The sequence below is a fragment of the Lactuca virosa genome, chromosome 7 (assembly GCF_052849685.1).
Source record: "Lactuca virosa cultivar CGN04683 chromosome 7, Lactuca_virosa_CGN04683_v6, whole genome shotgun sequence".
In the NCBI taxonomy this organism is placed as follows: Eukaryota; Viridiplantae; Streptophyta; class Magnoliopsida; order Asterales; family Asteraceae; genus Lactuca; species Lactuca virosa.
In genome coordinates, this window is record NC_136432.1 from 226,790,430 (window position 1) to 226,810,775 (window position 20,346).

Genomic DNA, 20,346 nt, shown 5'->3' on the forward strand with positions numbered 1-20,346 from the left:
GACTTTAATTTTAAACTTGTCTAATGTAACACTAGTCAAAATAGGTCAATAGACAATCACATGTGGTTATGCCAATCATGTAATGTGATTTTATTAAACTAGTAATGTGATAAGAGTGCTATGTAGTTCATGATAAATTCTAATACAAATATGAACTTTCTTTATGATACAACTCAAAGTATACGTCCATACGATTCCAAAAATATAGAGAATGTCTGAATCTGACTTCGTATGAAGAAGTTATGATAAACCAAACACTATAAATCTCTATAATAAGAGGAATTTAAAATAGACTTAGATTTAGCTATTGGAGTCTAAAAGAGAGTTGTAGTACTTGTAAATACCTACGCGTGCATATAAAGAACGTCAAAAACAGAGTTCGTATGTGAAAGTTACGACCTTCTGAAGATTCAGCTGTCAGTAACCCTAATCTGACTGAGCTCACGACGTGAGCACAGAACTCACGACGTGAGGAGTCATTTATCCACATCTCGGAATCTTAAAGGTGTGTGACGAGGCTGCGAGGGGATAAGGTCCAAACTCACGACGTGAGCAAGGATATCTCACGACATAAGAAGTCACATGGCCACCTTCCGAAGCTAGGGACGCAAATGGCAAGTCTACGGGGATAAGATCCAAACTCACGACGTGAGCCTTATAAAACTCACGACGTGAGGGTCCAAAATCCTTATTATAAATAGCAGGTCCGACTTCATCCATTCTTACACCTAAACTTCCTTCTCCTCTCTCCTTTGCTGAGGCCATCTTGCATCCCAAGCCCCGACGACCTTGTACGCTGACCGTTTCTGCTTAGATTACATAAAATCACGCTACTAGGGTGAGTTTCACGGCCCCACTTTCTAATATTTCGGGGGAAAACACATTCTAAATATTATATATACGTTATTATTATGTCTATATGATAATATATAGTTATATTAGTCGGGTATAGTTGTTCTAAATATAATATTTTGAATATATACAACTATTATCAACCTGTCGGCATGTTATTTTACTGATGTAAATCTTGAGTTATACTTAGGATTCTATATATATATATATATATATATATATATATATATATATATATATATATATATATATATATATATATGTTGTGTGCGATATAGTTCCGAAGTTATATTCGGAAGTTCTATATGTTAAGTTATAAAGTATGTTGCTATTATTGGTTTTATGTCAAGATAAAACTTGGTATGTTATATATTGTTATTGATAGTTTTATGTCAAGATAAAACTAGGAACGTTATATGTTGTTATTATTGGTTTTAGGTCAAGATAAAACCTGGTTTTACTTCAAGATATAGTTGTTATACTGCCTAAATGTTATGAAGTTATAAATATTGTTTAAAAGCATAGTCTAGTAACTTAGGGTTTTAGACATGAAAATGCCTTTTTTGTTAGAGCTATAGGAAGTCGTCGAAATCTACATGAGTAATTGTATTCATCAACTAAGATTGGGGATCTTAGCGGAAATCCTCTGAACTGTAACCGTTAATCCCGTGTGAGCGAGGAAGTTGTGTATAATTAGTATACGGGTTGACCACCCCACTTGTGACTGTTAGCTACAGTCAACCAAAAGCGAGCGATGAACTATCCTTTTACTTGTTATTGTTCCGGCGTCGATGAAGCGTACGGTGTTGTTCTCATGGTAAATCATGAGTGTGTTTGTTTCTCATGGTAAATCATGAGTGTATTTTATCAGAGGTATTATGTCACAGCCGCGGTTACAGGCTCATGATAGCAAATTGTTAGAAGCATTATACTTTGTCGTATACAAGTATTAATGTTAAGTATAAGTTTCCCCCTACTTATACCTTAGGTTTAAGGAATGTTTAGGTATAACACTTAATTGATAAGTAAACTATTATACCTGATATACCTACTAAATGTTGGAGAGCCAAAATGATACTTTCAAAACTATACTTTTGAACGTGGAAAAAATGTATTATTTATGGAGTCAAAACCTATGGACTCACCAACTTTATGTTGACGTATTTTAAAATGCATGTGTTTTCAGAAACTTGAAAAACGGGTATGTATTCGAACAGAAGAAATCTTACTATTACCTTTCTGTTCATTAAGAAGTATGCCATAGTCGGATATTATGTAATAGGTTCTAGAAAAACAGTTATGTAACTTTCAATTATCAATAAAGGTATGTATTTTCTTAGTACTGTTCAATGTATGTTATATAACTGTGATACGAAGAATGACGTTACACTACCCGGTGTTTCCGCCGATGGCTGGGTGTGTGACAGAAGTTGGTATCAGAGCTATTAACTATAGTGAACTAGTACTTTCTTAGGAAAGCACGACTATAGTTTAGGGCTTACTCTATTAGGTTTAGGTATATCCCTTAGCCTACAATAAAAAGTATTATTAATTATTCTACTGAAGGACTACTGACGGGAGCGGTGTCAAGGATAGACATGTCGATTTGGGTTGCTGGATTCCAGAACGGCTATATGCTAAACTGATCCTGCCCTTTCGACTGTCCTAACTGGCCGGAGCCTTATCAGATAGACCTGAAGTAACAAACAATAGTTAAAGCGTGAATACAATAAATAAGAATATAGAGTCATATATAAAGACTCAGACCCGCGATGAGAATACACCTTAATACCCGGAATGTTTTTGATCTCAAGGATTTAGATCAAATATTCCAACTAAAGTTTATATGTGCGTATATCCTATCACAATTAGGTGTAGGTGCGCAACTACATTTTATTATGATCAGATCATATGAACTATTTAATTTCGGAGTAATATTTGATAGACTAAAACTCTTGGTGATCCAAAACGTATAGGAATTCGACATGGCACATTCACGAGAATGGATAATCATCGAGGATACGGATGAAGAAGATGAAGTTTCATTCCCCATGATGGTAGGCGATCCTTACTACCCAATAAATCCAACCACCTTTCATCCAATACCTTCTGACGATGGAGCACCTTTACCCTCCAACGAATGGGAAGAGAGTGAACCAATGGAAGAAAGCGAATCCATGGAGGAGACAGAGTCGGTGGCATCATCTTTACCACCACTGAACACTCTTTACCGTAAAGTTCCAGGAGGAGTAAAAATGAAACGCACGGCACGTAAATCCATACCGATATGGCAAAAGATTAAGAAGAGTCAGAAGGCGACATCTTCAGGATGTCATATAGTTCAAGATGAACCTACACGGATCGCACAAACCGTTGATAGGTGGGTGGCGGAAGTAAGAGCTGCTAAGATGTATGAGACTGGTCAATCATCTCGACCACATCTCCCACATTCTTATAAAGATAACACTTTATCTCAATTGTTTGAGAAAAGTGTGAAAATTAAAGATAAGATGGAAATTGTAGAAGGAAGGGCTACTCATCTCTCTGGAAGAGTACGAAGGCTAGAAGGGCTACCCAATGAAGAATGCACGGGAAGTCTTGAGCAGAGAACTCAAGCACTTGAGGAGCAAGTGGTTAATGTCACTGACGTGCTAGGTCATCATTTAGGTTTCTGGTAGATAAGCTAAAACTAGTGGTTGTGTAAATAGAGAAATCAGACTAGTTAAGGCGAAAGGAGGAAAGTTTATAGCAAGGATGTAGAAAACCTTGCAAATTTTGCAATGTTTATAGAAACTTTTCTCTTATAAACCTAAATAAACTGATGTAACAGCTGGTAATAATATGAAGCATATATTACAGTAATCATTGTGTTGTCCATTATATTTTACACTTTGAAGAATAATTGAAGTATTTAGTACTCGTGTATTAAATAATTAAGAAAACTTATAAAATTCTTATTATTTTAGGAACTAAAACAAAATGCCTAGAAGGAGTAATCGACTAAACCCTAACCGACCATCAGCACCACAACAACCACCAGAACCGAACCCCCCAATAGGTACAACACAACTGGAAGAAATCATAGCTCAAAGAATTGTTGCGGCTCTATCTAATGTCACAAGAAATGGAGTTAGAAATGAAGGCCATGTAGGGACCGCTAGAACGTTTACCTACAAAGATTTTATGAATTGCAGGCGAAAAAGCTTTCATGGAAATGAAGTGGTGGTTAATTTAACGAGGTGGATAGAAAAGACAGAGTCCGTCTTTCAAATAAGCTTCTGTCCAGATGATTGTAAAGTACGATTTGCAGCATGTACTTTCGCTGATGCAGCACTCACATGGTGGAACAACCATATGAATACAATGGGAATTGATACTGCAAATTCCATGAAATGGGAGGAGCTAAAAATGATGCTAGTGGAGGAGTATTATCCTAGGGAGGAGATACATAAACTGGAACAAGAATTATGGACCCTAACCATGAAGGGTTCAGAGATAAAAGCTTATATCGCTAGATTTAATGATCTTGCAGTAATGTGTCCAGCACTTGTAACCCCTGAATATAAAAAAATTGAGCGATATATCTGGGGTTTAGCATCGCAAATTAAAGGCATGGTGATCGCATCAAAGCCTACGACCTATGACAACACCAAGAGAATAGCTCATCAGCTAACCCTCACAGAGATCCAAGGAACAGAAGTGGTCTCAAAGACTGAACCTCCCAAATCTGGAACAAACAAGCGCAAGTTTAATAGGAAGAATCCCAAACAATCATCTGAGAAAAGACAAGAAGTGGCAACCAATTATGCAGCCACGACAGCAGTACCTACGCAACCAAAATCTTCATGGTGCAATCAGTGCAACCGTCATCATCCAGGTGACTGTTTTGTCTGCACGAAGTGCAAGAAAAAGGGGCATATTGCTAGTTACTGCAGGAGCACGACACCTGCAACAGTGAATCAGGGAACAAATACTGGAGCAGGCCATGGTGAAGGAAGAAAGTGCTATGAGTGTGGGGAGGTTGGATACATCAAGAAAGAATGTCCAAAGTTAAGGAGTCAAGGAGGCATAGGACGTGGCAGGGCGTTTGTGATCGGAAGTAGAGAGGCTATCCAGGACCCTTCGGTCGTATCTGGTACGTTTCTCATAGATAATTTATATGCTACTATACTCTTCGACTCTGGAGAAGCTCGAAGTTTTATAACTCCGACGTTTAGAAATTTGTTAAGTCATAAGTCTAGCAGATTAAAAGAAATCTATGAAGTAGAAATCGCTAACGGTCAAACTGAGAAAACACATGAAATTCTAGAAAACTGTCTGTTAACTCTTAATAACTACCTTTTTCACGTCAACCTCATGCCAATGCCTATCGGTAGTTTTGATGTTATAATTGGCATGGATTGGTTATCTTCACACCGCGCCGAAATTCTATGTCATGAGAAAGCCATACGACTACCCTTACCAAATGCCGAAGCCCTGATTATCTATGGTGATAAATCTGGGAAGAAACTCAAAGTCATCTCTTGTACTAAGACCCAGAAACATCTACATAAGAAATGTAGTGCATTCTTAGCCCACATTGTAGATAGGAAGAGAAAAACAAAAGAAATCAAGGACATACCTCAAGTATGTGATTTCCCTGATGTGTTTCCTGAAGATCTACCTGGAATACCTCCCGTCCGACAAGTCGAGTTTCGAATCGACTTAATTCCAGGAGCAGCACCAGTAGCAAAATCTCCTTATCGGTTGGCTCCATCTGAAATGCAAGAATTGTCTAGCCAACTACAAGAACTTCTTGACAAAGGCTTTATCCGACCAAGTTTTTCACCTTGGGGAGCACCAATATTGTTTGTCAAGAAGAAGGACGGATCATTTCGAATGTTTATTGATTATCGGGAGCTGAACAAGCTAACGATCAAGAATCGTTATCCGCTTCCGAGAATTGATGATCTATTCGATCAACTGCAAGGATCCAGCTACTACTCAAAGATAGATCTCAGATCAGGATACCATCAACTTAGAGTACAAGAAGACGACATTCCAAAAACAGCATTTAGAACTCATTATGGTCATTATGAGTTCTTAGTTATGTCTTTTGGATTGACCAATGCCCCAACAGTGTTTATGGATCTCATGAATCGTGTTTGCAAACCATACTTGGATAAATTCGTGATTGTATTTATCGATGATATATTGATATATTCACGAACCAAGGAAGAACATGGTCAACACCTGCAAATAATCTTGGCACTACTAAGAAAAGAAAAGTTGTACGCTAAATTCTCCAAATGTGAGTTTTGGATTAGAGAAGTACAATTTTTAGGTCATGTAGTTAGCAACGAAGGAATTCATGTTGACCCATCCAAAGTTGAAGCAATCAGGAATTGGGAAGCACCAAAGACGCCAACAGAGGTGCGTCAATTCCTAGGACTTGCTGGCTATTACCGTAGATTCATAGAGAATTTCTCCAAAATAGCCAAGCCGCTTACAACACTAACCCAGATGGATACGAAGTTCAACTGGGAAGACAAACAAGAAGCTGCTTTTCAGAAACTGAAGCAAATGTTTTGTAGTGCACCAATCCTATCCCTTCCAGATGGAACAGAAGATTTCGTTGTATACTGCGACGCATCAAATCAAGGATTAGGATGTGTGTTGATGCAAAGAGGAAAAGTTATCGCCTATGCATCACGACAACTTAAGGTGCATGAGAATAATTACACTACCCATGATCTTGAATTGGGAGCTATAATTTTTGCACTAAAAATTTGGAGACATTACTTATATGGTACTAAGTGTACTATTTTTACCGACCACAAGAGTCTCCAGCACATCTTCAACCAAAAAGATCTTAATATGAGACAACGAAGATGGGTCGAATTGTTGAATGATTACGAATGTGAGATTCGTCATCATCCCGGAAAGGCAAATGTGGTAGCAGATGCCTTGAGCCGGAAAGAATATATTAAAACCCGATGGGTACGAGCATTAACTATAACTATCCATTCTAACTTTACCGCACAAATAAGAGAAGCTCAACTTGAGGCTCTAAAAGAAGAAAACATCAAGAACGAAGCTTTGCGAGGAATGGAAAAGCAACTTATACAAAGAGATGACGGAACGCGACACTTTATGAACCGAATTTGGACGCCTAAGTTCGGTGGAGTCAGGGACTTGGTCTTAGAAGAAGCCCACAAGTCCAGATATTCCGTACATCCAGGCTCTGACAAAATGTACTTAGATTTAAAGGTACATTATTGGTGGCCAAACATGAAGGCAGAAATTGCTACTTATGTGAGCAAATGTTTGACTTGTTCTAGAGTAAAGGCAGAACATCAAAAGCCTTCAGGTTTACTTCAACAACTGGAAATACCTGAATGGAAATGGGAGCAGATATCAATGGAATTCATCACGAAGTTACCTAAAACTCCTAGTGGGTTCGACACTATTTGGGTAATAGTCGATAGATTGACTAAGTCCGCCCATTTCTTACCAATTAAGGAGAACGACAAGATGGAGAAGCTGACTAGAGTTTATCTTAAGAAAATTGTCAGATTGTATGGAGTTCCAAATTCTATTATTTATGACCGAGATAGTAGATTCACTTCACGATTTTGGCAATCTCTACAAAAATCCTTAGGAACACGTTTAGATATGAGTACAGCTTACCATCCACAGACTGATGGTCAGAGTGAGAGAACCATTCATACTTTAGAAGATATGCTCCGAGCCTGTGTAATAGACTTTGGAAATGCATGGGATACTCATTTACTGTTAATTGAGTTTTCCTACAACAATAGTCATCACACCAGCATCAAGGCTGCACCGTTTGAGGCTCTTTATGGACGAAAATGTCGTTCACCAATGTGTTGGGCAGAAGTTGGAGATACACAGATGGCCAGAGAACGTACAGGCAATACCTTACGTACTGGACCAGAAATAATCCACGAGACAACTGAAAAGATCGTGCAAATTAAGGATCGATTAAAGGCTGCACGTGATCGTCAAAAGAGCTATGCTGACGTAAGACGTAAGCCTTTAGAATTCCAAGTTGGAGATAAAGTAATGTTGAAGGTCTCTCCTTGGAAAGGCATAATTCGATTCGGGAAACGGGGCAAACTAAACCCACGGTATATAGGACCTTTTGAAATTCTAGCAAGAATTGGTTCTGTCACATACCAACTCAAGTTGCCTCAAGAGCTAAGTAATGTGCATGATGTTTTTCACGTATCAAATCTCAAAAGATGTCTTTCCGATGACACTCTTGTTATACCTCTCGAAGAGATACAAGTCAATACGAAACTCAAATTTTGTAGAAGAACCTGTTGAGATCATGGATCGAGAAGTCAAACGATTAAAGCAAAGTCGTATTCCCATAGTGAAAGTTCGATGGAACTCTTTACGAGGACCTGAATTTACTTGGGAACGTGAAGATCAGATGAAAGAAAAATACCCCCAACTGTTTGACAAAACCCCATCCATAAGATAAATTTCGGGACGAAATTATTCTAATGGGGGGAGAATGTAACACTAGTCAAAATAGGTCAATAGACAATCACATGTGATTATGCCAATCATGTAATGTGACTTTGTTAAACTAGTAATGTGATAAGAGTGCTATGTAGTTCATGATAAATTCTAATACAAATATGAACTTTCTTTATGATACAACTCAAAGTATACGTCCATACGATTCCAAAAATATAGAGAATGTCTGAATCTGACTTCGTATGAAGAAGTTATGATAAACCAAACACTATAAATCTCTATAATAAGAGGAATTTAAAATACACTTAAAATTAGCTATTGGAGTCTAAAACAGAGTTGTAGTACTTGTAAATACCTACGCGTGCATATAAAGAACGTCAAAAACAGAGTTCGTATGTGAAAGTTACGACCTTCTGAAGATTCAGCTGTCAGTAACCCTAATCTGACTGAGCTCACGACGTGAGCACAGAACTCACGACGTGAGGAGTCATTTATCCACATCTCGGAATCTAGAAGGTGTGTGACGAGGCTGCGAGGGGATAAGGTCCAAACTCACGACGTGAGCAAGGATATCTCACGACATAAGGAGTCACATGGCCACCTTCCGAAGCTAGGGACGCAAATGGCAAGTCTACGGGGATAAGATCCAAACTCACGACGTGAGCCTTATAAAACTCACGACGTGAGGGTCCAAAATCCTTACTATAAATAGCAGGTCCGACTTCATCCATTCTTACACCTAAACTTCCTTCTCCTCTCTCCTTTGCTGAGGCCATCTTGCATCCCGAGCCCCAACGACCTTGTACGCTGACCGTTTCTGCTTAGATTACATAAAACCACGCTACTAGGGTGAGTTTCACGGCCCCACTTTCTAATATTTCGGGGGAAAACACATTCTAAATATTATATATACGTTATTATTATGTCTATATGATAATATATAGTTATATTAGTCTGGTATAGTTGTTCTAAATATAATATTTTGAATATATACAACTATTATCAACCTGTCGGCATGTTATTTTACTAATGTAAATCTTGAGTTATACTTAGGATTCTATATATATGTTGTGTGCGATATAGTTCCGAAGTTATATTCGGAAGTTCTATATGTTAAGTTATAAAGTATGTTGCTATTATTGGTTTTATGTCAAGATAAAACTTGGTATGTTATATATTGTTATTGATAGTTTTATGTCAAGATAAAACTAGGAACGTTATATGTTGTTATTATTGGTTTTAGATCAAGATAAAACCTGGTTTTACTTCAAGATATAGCTGTTATACTGCCTAAATGTTATGAAGTTAGGAGTAATGTTTAAAAGCATTGTCTAGTAACTTAGGGTTTTAGACATGAAAATGCTTTTGTTGTTAGAGCTATAGGAAGCCGTCAAAGTCTACATGAGTAATTGTATTCATCAACTAAGATTGGGGATCTTAGCGGAAATCCTCTGAACTGCAACCGTTAATCCCGTGTGAGCGAGGAAGTCGTGTATAATTAGTATACGGGTTGACCACCCCACTTGTGACTGTTAGCTACAGTCAACCAAAAGCGAGTGATGAACTATCCTTTTACTTGTTATTGTTCCGGCGTCGATGAAGCGTACAATGTTGTTCTCATGGTAAATCATGAGTGTGTTTGTTTCTCATGGTAAATCATGAGTGTATTTTATCAAAGGTATTATGTCACAGCCGCGGTTACAGGCTCATGGTAGCAAATTGTTAGAAGCATTATACTTTGTCGTATACAAGTATTAATGTTAAGTATAAGTTTCCCCCTACTTATACCTTAGGTTTAAGGAATGTTTAGGTATAACACTTAATTGATAAGTAAACTATTATACCTAATATACCTACTAAATGTTGGAGAGTCAAAATGATACTTTCAAAACTATACTTTTGAACGTGGAAAAAATGTATTATTTTATGGAGTCAAAACCTGTGGACTCACCAACTTTATGTTGACGTATTTTAAAATGCATGTGTTTTCAGGAACTTGAAAAGCGGGTATGTATTCGAACAGAAGAAGTCTTACTATTACCTTTCTGTTCATTAAGAAGTATGCCATAGTCGGATATTATGTAATAGATTCTAGAAAAACAGTTATGCAACTTTCAATTATCAATTAAGATATGTATTTTCTTAGTACTGTTCAATGTATGTTATATAACTGTGATACGAAGAATGACGTTACACTAGCCGGTGTTTCCGCCGATGGCTGGGGGTGTGACATCTAATATGTGAAAGTTTACATGTATTATCATTTAAAACATAACTATTGTTCAACCACAATATTGTTTTATTAAATATTCACTAATCTTCAAACCATAACTATTATTTACCAAACATTCAACCATACATGTTATTCAAAATAGAGAAAATATAGCCAATATTCAAAGAGAAAAAAACTCCAAATTCATTAACCATTATATTCTTGCAAATATTTTATCAATTAGATCAACAATCTTCATTTCACTGCATCGTTTCCTGCGTCAAGCGAAGATGCTTTCGTCGGTCAGATTTTGCAAACTCCTTAGCTTCTTTAATTACTTTAGGTGACCATTCAATTTGGTTGCATCATGAAAAGTAAAATCAATATAAACAAATGTTTACCGGAACAAAATACCTAGAATATACAAACTACAATCAAGTAATAACAAAAATCAAATGTTTTGTAACATTCTAAGAATTTCATTCACCACCACACATTTTCAAACTTCCATCAATTCTATATTTGGATAACTTATGCTTTCTTTTTCCATCAATCTCTTCCCTTCATCTTATACCAAGTTTCTTTATCAAGATTTCCAAATTATTTAGCTTCTAGAATATTTTTTTTCTTCTTATTTTATCTGCATCTAAACATATATCATAACTTTATTAAAACAAAAAAAAACTAAAACAAATGCATTATTTTCATAACCTATTATAAAATCAAATATAAAAATATGTACATTCAAAGAATAATCAACATCGTGGAAAGAAGAATATAACACTTAATAATATGTTAACTTAGAGTATTTATATCAAATATTCATATACATTAATGTGTTTAATGTTATACCTAATAAAGATATATCACTTGAACTATCATTGTTTTCTTACTTTTAGTACCATCAACATATTTTGCTCTTGATTTAGTCATTTTTGTCACTAGATCTGCATCAAAACATATATCATGCTTCTATTAGAACAAAATACTAGAATATTCACACTAAATACCATAAACCAGAATAATACGTGGATTTGTTTATTATATACTTGACAAAAACTAGAATAATGCTATTATAAATCGTAAACTACATTCTAATAATAATGAACATCATAGACTCTCCAAATAAAATATAAAAAACTTTTCTTTGAAATATACATTAATTTATGATAAAATAAAATCTAGAGTATTATAATATTAACATTATTAACCCTATACTTCATTTTAATAATAATCAATATCATATATTCTCCTAATAAAGTATAAAGAACTGTTCTTTAAATAATACATCAAGTTATGATAAAAGAAAATATAGAATGTTAGAATGTTCTACATATAGACATTAACTTTACACAATAAAGTCATTGGTGTATGAATTAATTATAATTTATCAAAGTAAACAGTAACATCTAATTAATCAATAAAATAACATCTAAAACCAAATTATGAAGTAACACCTAACTTAACAAATGAGAATACCTAGAATATTATGTTACCAAACACTATTTTACTAATATTTTTACTCGATCGTCTAAATAATCAAACAAAGTAACATATGGATCAAATTAAGAAGTACCATATGACTTACCAAACTATCACGTAATAACAATTCATATTTTGAAATATATAGGATTATGTACTGCATGGAAGTTCAAGATTTATATAGAAGTGCAAGGCCTTTAGCTGGTGCAAATATGTAGAATATGATATCACACATTCAATTAAATGAAGATTTGAGAAATTAATCATCAATTCGCAACCTGTTTAGCAAAGGATTGTGATATACATGACAAATTGGGAGAAAGAGTTAAAGAACAAGAATAAATATTCATAATATATAGAATATTATACTAACATATGCAGAATATTGCACATACCACAAAAAATATGCAGAATATATAGAATATTATATTAACATACGTAGAATACTATACATTCCACATTACAATTTATCGAATAATTAGAATATCACATATTCATAATTTAAAATATCTGGCATACTGTACTTCATGGAAGTGCAACGTTTATGTAGAATTACAAGGTGTTTAACTGGTGCAGATATGTAGAATATGATACTAACATATATAGAATATTATTCATGCTCATTACAAATTCATAGAATCGCTAGAATATTAGACGTTCAAATTTCAAAATTTGAAGAAAGTTATATACAAAAAGATATATCATGATTTATTCACATTTCCTCTGACTTCTTTGACACAGAAAATTTGTTTTAGTTATTTGGAGTAGATATGAAGTGAAGTAAAAAAAAAGAGATTTTATATGAGAATTAGAACCTGAATCTGATTAGGTTGAACGAGGCATTCTTGAGATCTTGATCCGATTTCTTTGATTATGTAATGCTAGGTGATTGAAAGCTTGATTAAGGAACATAATCAAAATCACAAAGTTGAAAATATGAATTAGAGTGAATAAGAGGATTTTTAGGGTTCTTCAATCGTAAATCTCTCCTTTAATCAGAACGGGAGTAATCACAATGTTTAAGAATGAGAGGAATCTGATGGTTGAAAGCAAAACTTAATTTCAATTTACCAGTTCTTCATTCTAACTGTAGATCAGGAAAAAAAGGATTTTTAGTATTCATCGAGGCGAAGGGTTTTGTACGTGAGAAAAACTAGGAAAGGTTTGAATCATGATGTAGATAAATTATATTATTATACATTACCTGGAATTACTTAATCTGAATCCGAATTTATATCCATTTTTTGGAATAAGAAGTTCGGATTTCTTTTTGATTCAGGAAGAATTGATGCTCGAGCGATTTCAGAATCAAAATCAGAATGAAAGATTGATAAAATCAGAGCATTCAAATCTGAATATGAAGGAAACAAAAGATGTTGATGATCGAGATTGAATCAAACGGATTTTAGTGTTCGTATCGAGGTTAGGGTTTTATGAATCAGAATGAAGAATATTTAGAAGAATACCGAGTGTTTTTCCCGAGCTGAATGAAATAGAATGTAAAATTCCATTACTGCCCATTTGTGCCTTATTCTAATCCTCAAGTTCCATTTAATTACAAAAATGTCACCGCCTACTTGTGGTTCCTTGTGGTTTAATCTGATTTAATTTCAGCCTTTGATTATTCAAGATGAGTGGTCTTGGTCCTCTTGTCTCACAAAATACTATTGTCTCATATGAACCTAACCATATATATATATATATATATATATATATATATATATATATATATATATATATATATATAGTGTTGAGATCCGTTGAGAACTCATAGTTTCCCGAGAACCCGAGAACTAAAGGTGGAGCGTTAGATCAAAATTAACTCACTATGGGCATGATCGTCATCTTACCAATCTCATTTAATGTTTATATTTTTGTTTGATTGAATTTTAAAAAAAAATGTCTAAAAATTATAATAATAAATCAAAATTTCAGATTTTTTTTTTAAATATTAATTTTGGATTTCTTTAAAAATTCAAGTTTTTTAAAATTTTTAGAAAACATGAATTCAAAAAAAATGAAAAATTTTAAAAATATGTAAACTTTTCAAAAAAACAGGAATATTAAAAAAAAAAAACAACTATAATTTTGTTTAACCAAAAAATCGACGTTTTAGATGCATATATGCATATTTTTTCAAGTGCATATATTCATATTTTTATACTATATATTCGTAAGGAAATCATTAAAAAAAAAAACTTTTTTTATTTACTAATCTATAAACACAATAGTACAAGTATTTTATTTGATACAAAATAAAATATAAAAAAAATGCTACAAAATTTCAAAGAGTTTTCATGTCTTCGTGTCAAGATTTCAATTTTTTCTTCAATTGATTACTTTTCACATCTTCAATATTTTACACAAATTCTTCCAAATCCACAAGAAAATTAAAAAAAAAATTGATTAATGCAAGAATACTCGTAAAAATGCATATGTGTATATCATGCAAGATTCACATGTGATTATATAATGTGATATTCACATGTGATTGTATCTTTTTAAGATTCAAATGTGAAATTCACAATAAAATTTAAAAAAATAATAATTAACGAAAAACACTCATACAAAATGCATGTTTCCATATAGACTTTATTTAAATGTGATTCACTTCTGATTTACAGGTGAATCACATGTAATTCATATGTGATTCACTTGTGATTTACATGTGAATCACATGTAATTTATTTGTAATTTACATGTGAATCACATGTAATTCATATTTGATTCACTTGTGATTTACATGTGAATCACATGTAATTCATTTGTAATTTACATGTGAATCGCATGTAATTCATATTTGATTCACTTGTGATTTACATGTGAATCACATGTAATTCATATGTGATTTACTTGTGAATCACATGTAATTCAAACATAATTCATTTGTAATTTACATGTAATTCATATGTGATTCACTTGTGATTTACATGTGAATTACATGTAATTCATATGTGATTTACATGTGAATCACATGTTATTCACATATAATTCATTTGTATTTTACATGTGAATCACATGTAATTCATATGTGATTCACTTGTGATTTACATGTGAATCACATATGATTCATATGTGAATTACAAATGAATTACATGCGATTCACATGTAAATTACAAATTGTAACATCCCAATTTTCAAGAATGAATTTTAAAAGCTTATATATGTATCTTCAGGGAAACTCGACGAGTTGGAAGGCTCCAACTCGTCGTGTAGAGTTTCAATGGTCGCGCGTTTTCAAGGTCTACTCGACGAGTTGATGACTGTCTATGAAACCCTAATTTTCAGGGTTTTACACCCTATTTAAAGAACTTATAACTCATTTTTGGCCTCCCTCATCATCCCCTCAGTCTAGAAGAAACCCTAATCGCACCTCTTTCCCCATTTTGAGTGTTTGTGAGCTTAAAGAGTGTTATTTGGTACTTTTCTTGAAGAAGCTTGAAGTTGGTGGTGCAAGGTTGAAGGGAGAAACTTGAGATCCGGGATTCTCAGTGTTCTTGCAACCATTTAGAGGTAAAAAGTCTTTACCTTGACCTCTTGTTTCTTATCTTCTCCTATGGAGTTTCAGTGCCTTTTTAGCCCTTTTTGGCACAATTTTTGGAGTTGAGCATGATTGGAAGTTGTGACTTTTGATCTGGGCACCTCAAGGCCTCCTTGGGCCTAAAGATTCAAGCATTATCAAGCTTTGGCCATCCTGCAAGCTCTAAACCCCTTATTAAGCTTCACATGAGTGTTTAAACCATTTTATGTTATGCATGGACGTAAAGTTAGCAACTTTACGGGGTATCTTAACCCTAGGGGACTACATATGTAGTCTGGGCTTTGGATTTGACTGGAAAGGACTGAATATCAAAAGGTTGAAGGAACTCGACAAGTTGCTTAGCCAACTCGACGAGTTGAGTCGGGTTTTCCATCTTTCTAGATTCTGAATAAACTTGGTGAGTTGATGAGATGACTCGTCGAGTTAGTTAGGGTTTTTCCCGGTTTTTCTAAGTTCTAAAGGAACTCGACGAGTTACTAGCTGCACTCGAGGAGTTGGGTTAACGTGGACTATTGACCTTGACTGTTGACTGTTGACTTTGACCAGGGTTGACCAAGTTTGACTTCTGAGGGTATTTTGGTAAGTTGGGATTTTAATGGAAATAGTCATATGGTGGTTACAGGCAGTTGAGTTCGGAGCTGTGAGTTACGATTCGATTTTATCGGTTCAACACTACTTGTGAGGTGAGTTTTCCTCACTATACTCAAGGGTCAAAGGCACCAAGGCTGGCCCTTTGGATTGTTATCTTGCTTTATGATTAGTGTGATCTGTTAGATCGGTATCCTAGTAGATAGGATGTTTCTATGTGGTTATGATCGGTTAGATTGGTATCCTGATAGATAGGATGTTGTTATGCTTAGTGACTTGTAGATCGGTTTGACTGTTTGTAGACTGTTATGTGATTATTTGATATATGTGCACATTATTGATTGTTGGTTGAGGCTTTTCTGCTTTGTGCGAGAGCCAACAGACCGGGGCATTCCAACCCGATGGTTATGGGCCGAGAGTATTCCATCCCGAGGATGATTGGACTCATAGTATGTGGGCATTCCAACCCGATGGTTGTGGGCCGAGAGTATTCCATCCCGAGGATGATTAGACTCATAGTATGTGGGTATTCCAACCCGATGGTTGAGGACCGAGGGTATACCATCCCGAGGATGATTGGACCCATAGTATGTTGGCATTCCAACCCGATGGTTGAGGCTCTGGGGTATTCCAACTCGATGGTTGATTGGGCCCATAGTATGCTATTATTATATGTGTTCTATTTGTTGTGCGGGTATTTTGGGGAACTCACTAAGCTTTGTGCTTACGGTTTCAGTTTATTGTTTCAGGTGCTTCAGATGTTTTGGCAAGGCGAAGGCGTGACCGTACACATTCTCGCGTTTTGGACTTATAGTCTCTGGGAAACTCTGATAATGTGAATGTTTTGAAAACTATATGTAAATGATTCCGGTTTTAAATAAATGTTTTGGACACAACGGTTTTGTAAACACTTCTATAGAAAAATGATTGTTTTGGAAAGTTTAAATTTTACTGGAATTTTATGGATGTTACACAAATAAATCACATATGAATTACATGTGATTCACATGTAAATCACAAGTGAATCACATATGAATTACGTATGATTCATATGTATAAACTATATAACATAAATCCATCATTGACATCTCATCCAAGCAACTGAAACTTGTCAATTGACCTTGGGGTTAACGGTGAACAAAATTGATTAAATATAACAAAGTATGGATTGAGATGAACCCTAGCATAATCGATTCAAGTCTGGACTAACAAAAAACAAATTTTATTTGCAAAAACTCGGAACAACTTTCACTTTCACCTCCCTTCGATCTTTAACACAACAAATCAAAAAGTGAAATTGAAATCTTATGGCAACATCTCTTTCTCTCTCCCTCACACATACACAAACACACACACACACATACACACACACACACACACACACACACTCTCTCTCTCTCTCTCTCTCTCTTTATCTCTCTCTCTCTCTCTCTCTCTCTCTTTCTCTCTCTCTCTCTCTCTATATATATATATATATATATATATATATATATATATATATATATATTGAAATTTGAAATCCTTCTGCAACAACAGTGAGCAGCAGACCATAACTCTTCTCCTTCATCTCCCTTAGATCTTCAACACAACACTTTAGAAGGAGAGATCTCCGGTTACTGATCAATCAGGGAAAAAGACAAGAAAATGAGATGATTACCATCGGAAGAGAGATATTCAGTTATTGATCAATTGGACCTTCTTCATGTTGATGATTAGCTTCAAAGAATCATAGATCGTTGGAGGACTTCAGATTCATATCAATTGATGATTGACGATGATGAAAGTTGAATTGATTGGGATCCAGATTTGTAGGTGGTAACGAGATTAATAATCGACGGTTGAGTTGATTTTGGGGAAAATTGGGAGCTGATGAAAGAATCATCGATGTAGGACGTAGAGATGATGCAACAGCGGAGCCAGAAAAGAATGTTGATTTTTGGGAGAATTGAAGAAGAACGTCGTTGTTGGGGGGGGGGGGGATGAAGATCGTGTGTTTGAGAGAGAGTTACAAAGATAGGGTTTGGCAATTTATTATGATCAGGGGGACATGAATTATGTTATCCCAAAAATGCCCACTGATTTATTTCAATCCCATACCCCCGCACATTATTCTTTTTAATTATTTACAAAAATGCCACAAGGTATCTCAACCCTCTATTATTTTGATATGATGGCCCTTATTTGGTTCTCGCGTTCTCAGAAAACTATATGTTCTCAAATGATCCTTCCCCTCTCTCTCTCTCTCTCTCTCTCTCTCTCTCTCTCTCTCTTTCTCTCTCTCTCTCTCTATATATATATATATATATATATATATATATATATATATATATATATAAATTTTCGATTGAGTTATGAATAGTAATATCTTGCTCTTTTGGATATTGGCCACAATAATTTTTGGGATTGCCACTTTTAGTCCTTCGAATTTCAAGGGTTGTCGAGTTAAGCTGCCTGGCCAATGGTCAATGGTTGGTTCGTGTTTTTTTTATCCCTCCAACATCATTGCATTCTTTTTTCTTCTAGATCCCTCCATTGCCTCCACCGCTTCTTTTTTGTTCTCTCTAAACTTTGTGGATAAAGTGGAGAAGAAGTCGCTGAACCACCATGCACCATTTCCTTCCGATTCTTCTAATAATCAACTAGAAGGAAACAAAGATGCGAAAAAGAAGGCGGTAGTGGAAGGACCCCTAGAACCCTTTCCACCGAGATCATCAACGGTCGATGCATGCATCGATTAACACTGACTTCCTTATCTCCTTTGGAAGCGTCAATGAGCAAGATGATAGGAGGTGGTGTGTCGGAATATTAGAATCTTTAATTTGAGACTATATTTGATTCCTTGAACCTGAACCCGCAGCTTTTCATCAACATTGCCCTAAACATCGTCGACGAATTGATCGAAAGCGCCTTCGATCATGTTCACCGCTCTGTTTCTATCACAATATCTTGTAATTAACTATTCACTATGCAAAAGACTAGCGATGTTCATATAGGGAGGTGTCAATTCAACTCAAGGTCAATGGTTCAGATAGGGCTGAAGATTTAATGAAGGTCTACTACCTGTTTCTGTTTTTTAAGTTCTCTTTTATTTCAGATATTGTTCAAATTTCCTCAACTGTTGTTGCGAATAAATTTATGTTTCTATCTGCGTTACTACTTGGTTCAAATGTTGTACCCTTAGTTGTGGATCATTCGTTTAACAGGTTTTGTTTTTTCATTCTAAATGTCATTTAGTGCTTGGATTACATCCGAAACACAATTCAATCTGCGTTGGACAAGCGATTGACTATGTGGGAGAAGTACTATTTTCTTCGCTTATTTGTAGTTCCATAAGGATTTCCACTGCCCAAAGATGTACATCCCTTTACTTTTCTTCTAATTTATCACTAACTTATTTGGTGTGATTCAACATAAATACAAACTTCTAAATATCCAATGTTTGTGTATATATAATCTTCAAGATGAGGCATCTGGTGGTGATAGAATGGATGTTGATGTCGTTGGACTTGGTATCCCTGATCATGACTCCTAGTTGGTTTCCATGAGAACAAAACATACTTTGGTAATAAAATTTTGATACTACTCAATTAATTATTATAGGTTTATATTGTTCATTTTTATGTTTAATAAATAATTAGTTGTCTGTTTAATTTGTACAAAGACTGAACATGAGTCTAGTGAATTGAAGAGAGAGATTCAAGTATTGTAATCACAATTTGCTATTAACAACCATCAAGTAACTGCAATTAGAGAATTAATAAAGTTGTCTGAGCAAATTTCTAAAAATGGTGCATTTCATTGTCCTTACTTCTGTATATAAACTTCCATTTTTTCCTTGGAAGATTGACCAATGAATTAGAAACTTTTTTTCTTTAAAACTTTGTTTAAATGAACAATGCACTGAAGATTTGTGATGCCATTGTTTGTTATCTGCAAAAACTTGCAGCATAATTATGCAAATCTTTCAAGCTTTATATTTTGGTTAGAACATTAATAGTTTATTCTTTCTAGGGTTGCAAATACTTCAGCTTGCTAATCATCTAGAAATCTTTTTATAAAATGCACACCATGTATATATCTTTATGTTTCAAAGAGATATACTTTTTGGTTTATGTATAAACATAACAATCATATCCTTTTATGACAAAGCAATAAACAAAAATTTCATCTTTTCATCTTTTTA

At 34.8% G+C, this 20,346-nt stretch overlaps 1 pseudogene; it reads left to right on the forward strand.

The window, feature by feature from the left end:
* Nucleotides 1-18,294: 18,294 nt before the first annotated feature.
* On the forward strand, nt 18,295-19,983 carry LOC145127615 (protein MIS12 homolog; annotated as a pseudogene).
* Nucleotides 19,984-20,346: the final 363 nt, after the last annotated feature.